We start from the raw sequence: 6,864 nt of genomic DNA, 5'->3' as shown, positions 1-6,864 counted from the left end.
TCGGCTCACTGAAACCTCCGCCTCCCGGATTCAAGCAATTCTCCTGCCTCAGCCTCCAGAGTAGCTGGGATTACAGGCGCCGGCCACAGAGCCTGGCTACTTTTTGTATTTTTAGTAGAGACGGTGTTTCACCATATTGGCCAAGCTGGTCTCAAACTCCTGACCTCAAGTGATCCGCCTACCTCGGCCTCCCAAAGTGCTGGGATTACAGGAGTGAGCCACCGCACTCGGCTGGTGACTTGTTTTTTAAAAGAACTTTCTGATAGCCCAGATGCAGAAACAACCCAAATTTCCAGCAATGAATGGATAAACAATGCGGTGTATCCATTTGATAAGTATTAGCTGGCAATAATAAACCTTAGAAACTTTAAGCTGGGTGGAAAAAGCCAAACACAAAGACCAACGGCTTGTGTGATTCATTCAGTGAAACGTCCAGAATCCACAGATCCAGAGAGACAGAAACTAGATTAGCAGTTGCCTGGGGCTATAGTGGGAGACGGGGAGGAGGAGGCTGGGGAGTGATTGCTAATGGGTACAAAGTTTCTTCTGGGGTGATAAAATGTTCTAAAATTAGATTATAATGATGCTTGCACAACTCTGTGAATATACTAAAAAAACATGAATTGTCCATCTTTGAAGTGGGTGGATTTTATGACATGTAAATGATATCCCAGTAAAGCCGCTTGGTTTTGATGTTTAAAGACCTTTCTGGTTTCTGGGTAGAGAATAGAGTTAGGGGATGGACAGAAGAAGAAGGGAGACAGGAGGCTAATGCAGTCCCCCAGGCATAAGATGGCAGGGATTGGGTAGGCGTGGACAAGATGCATGAGTGTAGCAGACCCACAGACAGGATTTGCGGATAGGTCAGAAGTGGACGGTGAGAGGAAAGACCAGCATCAGCCATGGGTTGAGTGGGTTGAGCTTGGGTAGCTGGTGGCACCATCCTGAGATGAGGTACCCTGGAGGGACCCCGGCTGGGGAGAAGCCTTGGTCCAGTCTGCCAGGTTAAGACGCCTGAGAGCTGGCTGGGCGTGGTGGTTCACGCCTGTAATCCCAGCACTTTGGGATGCTAGGGTGGGCGGATCATGAGGTCAGGAGGTCGAGACCATCATGGCCAACATGGTGAAACCCCATCTCTACTAAAAATACAAAAAATTAGCTGGGCGTGGTGGCGCACGCCTGTAGTCCCAGCTACTCTGGAAGCTGAGGCAGGAGAATCGCTTGAACCCAGAAGGCTGAGGTTGCAGTGAGCCAAGATCACGCCACTGCACTCCAGCCTGGTGACAGAGGGAGACTCCATCTCAAAAAAAAAAAAAAAAAAAGATGCATTGAGAGCCACCCTCACGGAGGTGTCAAGGAGGCAGTTGTGTGTGTATGACTATGGGGCTATGAACTGTAGGGAAGGGGGGCACGGATTATAAATCTGGGAGCTGCCAGTCTAAAAATGGCACTTAAAGCCACAAGATTCAGTGAGGTCACTGAAGAGAGAGAAGAGAAGAAGTCTTTGGCCTATGTGGCCGCAGATGCCGCCGTGTCTTGGAATGTTGAGTGGCTTTGGCTGGATTTACAGGCATGGGGCTGTGGCTGTGATTAGCCAGAAAACAGATTAATGTTAGAGGTCATGACAGGCTTGGCTTGGCTCTCGTACTGTCCAGGCTGGGAGAGAGATTTGTTTCCTGGGGTCAGTAAATGCCCCCGGGACTTTGACAGACGGACAGATTTATTCTCAGCATCATCAGTGCAGAGGCCCTGGTTACCCAGCCTGGCTGCCCACTGGTCACTTGGGGCCTTTGAAGGAGACCAACGCTTGGGGCCAACCCCCAGTTGGTTGGGGAAAGAGGGACATTTTTTACCAGCTCTCCAGTGATTTTGATGCACAGCCGAGATGGAGAAAATATAAAGACGGCCAAGTTCCACACACAAGCCACAAAAAAGAGTTTGACATTTGGGGCCTTTCCAATGGTGAGTGTCAGGCACAGGCAGATGGTGCCGGATGATCTGCCCTGAATTCCGCTCCATTGGTCTTGTGTGTTTTGAACCGGGTCCAGGGCCAAGGAGGGAACAGTGCTGGGGGTCAGCCACCCTGGTCTGCTCAGGACTGACACCGATGGAGCACCGAGGATGTGGGATACTCAGTCCTACAAGCAGGAAAGCCCTAACCGGGATGAGCTAGTCACCCAAACAAGGGAGGGGCACACCTCAGCTTGCATCTGAGAGGCCTTATTTCATCATCTCTGATCTTGGTTGTACACTTGAGAGGTTTTTTTTTTTTTTTTTTTTTTTTACCACAAATGGGTACAAGAGGGCTTCATAATGACCAGACAAAAAAGTGTGAGTGTCCTTGTTAGATAGGAGCTAAGCAGTTATAAATTGTATTGTATAAATTAAGACAAAAAATGCAGAGGATTTTTTTTTTTTGAGACAAGGTCTCACTGTCACTCAGGCTGGAGTACAGTGGTGCAACTTCAGTTCACTGCAATCTCTGCCTCCCAGGCTCAAGCGATCCTCTTAGCTCTGCCTCCTGGGCTCAAGAGAGCCTCCCACCTCAGCCTCCGGAGTAGTTGGGATTACAGGTGCCTGCCACCACACCCGGCTAAGTTTTGCATGTTTAGTAGAGATGGGGTTTCGCCATGTTGGCCAGGCTGGTCTCTAACTCCTGACCTCAGGTGATCTGCCCACCTTGGCCTCCCAAAGTGCTGGGATTATGGTTGTGAGCCACTATGCCCAGCCTGTTTTATTTTATTTGAGACGGGGTCTCACTCTGTTGCCCAGGCTGGAGTGCTATGGCATGATCATAGCTCACTGCAGCCTTGAACTCCTGGCCTCAAGCCCACCTCCCGCCTTGACCTCCCAAAGTGCTGGGATTACAGGTATGAGCCACTGTACCCAGCCTCAGTGGAATGTTTATAATCCAAAAAACCATGAAAAGAATGAAATGTCTGTGCCTGAAATTAGGTGATGGTGAAAGAGGTCCATATAGGGTTTGCTCTGGGGATGGCAGGTATTGACTGGAAGCAGCACATGTAAGCCTTCTGGGTGCTGGAATAGTCTTGATCTTGATTGGGGAGGTGGTCATATGAGCGTGCATATAGGCCAACATTCCTTGAGCTGGTCATTTTTAAGAATAGTGTGTTTTAGGCTGGGTGCAGTGGCTCATGCCTGTAATCCCGACACTTTGGGAGGCTGAGGCGGGTGGATCACCTGAGGTCAAGAGTTCAAGAACAACCTGGCTAACATGGTGAAACCCCGTTTCTACCAAAAATACAAAAATTAGCCAGGTGTGGTCCTGTAGTCCCAGCTACTCGGGAGGCCGAAGCATGAGAATCGCTTAAACCTGGGAGGCGGAATTTGCAGTGAGCTGAGATTGTGCCATTGCACGCCAGCCTGGGCGACAGAGTGACACCTGTCTCAAAAAAAAAAAAAAAAAAAAAAGAATAGTCTATTTTACACATTACTATATCTACATTATAGCTCAATCAAAATGTTGTTTTTTTTTTTTTTTAAGTTTCACTTAAAAACTCAAGGAGAAGGCCGGGCGTGGTGGCTCACGCTTGTAATCCCAGCACTTTGGGAGGCCGAGGCGGGCAGATCACGAGGTCAGGAGATTGAGACCACGGTGAAACCCCGTCTCTACTAAAAATACAAAAAATTAGCCGGGCGTGGTGGCGGGCGCCTGTAGTCCCAGCTACTCGGAGAGGGCTGAGGCAGGAGAATGGCGTGAACCCGGGAGGCGGAGCTTGCAGTGAGCCGAGATTGCGCCCTGCACTCCAGCCTGGGTGACAGAGCGAGACTCCGTCTCAAAAAAAACAAAACAAAACAAAACAAAAACTCTGGAGCCCTGGAAAATTACAGCAGGATGAAGGCGGACGTGCCGACTGGGCTGGAGGAAAGGAGTGATTTCTCAGGAGACAGGTGGGACATGTGGACACAGATGAAAGGGAAGAGGAGGCAGATAGTTCCTGACTGCTCCAAAGATAGGCTAAGGGGATCGGGAGATATTAGGGATCCAAATGGCTTCATGACCCCTGGGAGGACCTTGAGAGCTATAGTTGGTGGCACCAGTCAAGGCTGTGGGGTGGTCCCTTGGTGATCAGGTGAGCTGTGGACAGGGAAGGTGTCCAGGCCACTTGGTGATCATAGGTGGGGAACCATGTGGAGTCAGGACCCTTCAGGAAGCACACGGAGAATGACACAGCAGAAGGGGACCCAGCCGGGCAGACTTAGGTAGAACCGAAGTCTAAGGTGCGGAGCACTCAATGTCCTGCTTGGAATTACCCATGGAGGAGGGGTGAAGGTAGACAAGTTATGTTTCAGCAATATGTGCTTCTGAGAGACCCAGAACTCCCTGACTTCATACCTGCCACAAATCCTGAAGGTTTCAAAGAAGAATGTAAAGAAGGCCCCAGGCCCCACAAACAGCCTCCGTTGCGCATGTGTGAGAGAAAGGGTCGGGCCATCTTGGGAAGCAGCTTCCACTTTTTAAAAGCGCAGCTGGGCCCGCTTGAAAGGAGTGGTAGAAACAGAGGGGGCAGCAGCCTGGAGGCTTGATCTGCGGCTACAGGATAGAAGGGTCAGAGGAAAGGTTTCTGGTGCCCTTGAAGTCTCCCAGGCTCCTCAAAACCCAGGGAGTACAAAAGCAGAGAAGAGGCCAGGCACACGGGGCAGAGGGCACTCGGGCCTCGCAGCACTCCTGGGGCACAGGCTTCAGAAGCTTCCGCTTAGGAATCTGAGAATGGTTTTCCACTGAGACAGATGTAAGAGGAAAAAGAATTCCTAGGTCTCTGCACTCAGAAGTCGGAGGAAACTTTCAGAAATGTAAAGTGGGTCATCTCATGTGCTGCTTTAAAGTCTTCCTAGCTTCTTGCTGCTCTCAGATTAAAATTAAACTCTGTCTTAGTCCATTTTATGTGTCTATAACAGAAAACCACAGACTGGATAATTTATAAAGAAAAGGAATGTGTTTCTAGAGGCTGGGAAATCCAAGGTTGGGGGCCTGCATCTGGTAAGGGCCTTCGTGCTGCGTCCACTTGTGGCCAAAGGCAGAAGGGCAGAAGAGTGCCAGAGAGCGAGCAAGCAAGCAAGCAAGCAAGCGAGGGCTGAATCGGCTTTCAGAACAACCCACATTAATGCATTCACAAGGGCAGAGCCCTCATGGTCTAATTACCTCTTAACAAGCCAGGTTCCACTTCTTAATACCATCCAAAGGCAATTGCATTTCGACATGAGTTTTGGAGGGGACATTCAAACCATAGCAAGTACTTACCTGCCCACCAGGCACTGAGGGATGGAACCCCTTCTGCCGACTTCCTTTGACCCCCAGACCCTCCCACTTGCTCACTGCCTTTCTGTGCCTCAGATACAACAACACTTCCTGCCTCTGAGCCTTTGCATTCACTGTTCCCTCTGCCTGGAATGCTCTTCACACAGACTATCACAAATGTCGGCTCCCCAGGGGCTATCCCTGACTTCTCCATCTCCAGTGATCTCCATGTGAACTCAATTCCTGGAGAAGGTGGTCCATGCAGGTCCTAAGACCTGGGAGAGCCACACTTGAAATTTTGTAACTTGTGCAAGACGATGGAATTATCCCTAAAGGTCTCTCTGAGAAGTGGCCCAGGGGGTATGGCGGAGGCCCACATCTCCTTTCCCTGCTCTGTTTACACTCTGTCCTTGCTCCGGTCCCTGGATGGCGAGGACATCGTGGGTCTGGATTATCTGGGTTCTGGGAGCACGATTTTGCTAGGATAACTGCCAGAGGAAAAGGGGTGTGCTGGTATTTTCTTTTCTTTTTTTTTTTTTTGAGATGGAGTCTCGCTCTGTTGCCCAGACTGGAGTGCAGTGGCGCAATCTCGGCTCACTGCAAGCTCCGCCTCCCGGGTTCACGCTATTCTCCTGCCTCAGCCTCTCCGAGTTGCTGGGACTACAGGCGCCCACCACCACGCCCGGCTAATTTTTTTGTATTTTTAGTAGAGACGGGGTTTCACTGTGGTCTCGATCTCCTGACCTCGTGATCTGCCCGCCTTGGCCTCCCAAAGTGCTGGGATTACAAGCGTGAGCCACCGCGCCCAGCCATGTGCTAGTATTTTCTAACCTCGGGCAGCTGCTGGGAGTCTCATCTCTACTGAGTCAGACTTTGGAAGAGCAGATGCTCCGGAAATTTGGGCTAGGGTTAATTCAACAGTGGAGGAGGTGAAAGTACCACACCAGCAACATAGGAGATGACCCAGGAGGTGGCTAGGGCTGCAGGGCCTGACCCTGGAGGGGTCCTGACATCTAAGGAACCCTCCTGGTCAAGATTGAGCAGAATAAAAATTGAGGATGGAAGAATTTGGATGTTTCTTTGGATTTCAGTTTTCATAGAGAAGATTTCATTGTGAAGTTGACATTTTTTTTAGTGGAAGATTACATGATTGGAGGATGTTCCTGTTGGTCAAAGGTGGGACAGTCTTCTTTTTCTACCTGGTTCATTGCAGAATTATCTGCTGACCCACCAGGGGATAGAGAGGCTGGAGTAAGGGGGGTAACAGGTTCAGGGAGGGGTTTGCTGTGGGGAACAGGGGACTTGGGAGATGACCCACCACTGCAGCTGCATCAGAATCACCTGGAGGGCTTGCCAAAGACACAGACTGCTGGGCTGCCCCAGAGCTGCTGATTCAGCTCCTTGGGGCCTGAGAATCTGCATTCCCAACCAGCTCCCAGGTGCTGCTGGGGCTGGCTGCAGGCTCCACACTCTGAGAACCGCTGATGGAATTATTGCCTGGTTCTGAATCATTCTGGGGTGAAAGCAGAGCTTCCCACCCCAGGGCTCCAGGGAACTCCCAGGGGAGTAGCGAGTGCCCAGCTGGTGAGGGCCCTCCAGAGAGT

This window comes from Nomascus leucogenys, chromosome 24 (genome assembly GCF_006542625.1).
Source record: "Nomascus leucogenys isolate Asia chromosome 24, Asia_NLE_v1, whole genome shotgun sequence".
In the NCBI taxonomy this organism is placed as follows: domain Eukaryota; kingdom Metazoa; phylum Chordata; class Mammalia; order Primates; family Hylobatidae; genus Nomascus; species Nomascus leucogenys.
This window is presented reverse-complemented; position numbering follows the sequence as displayed.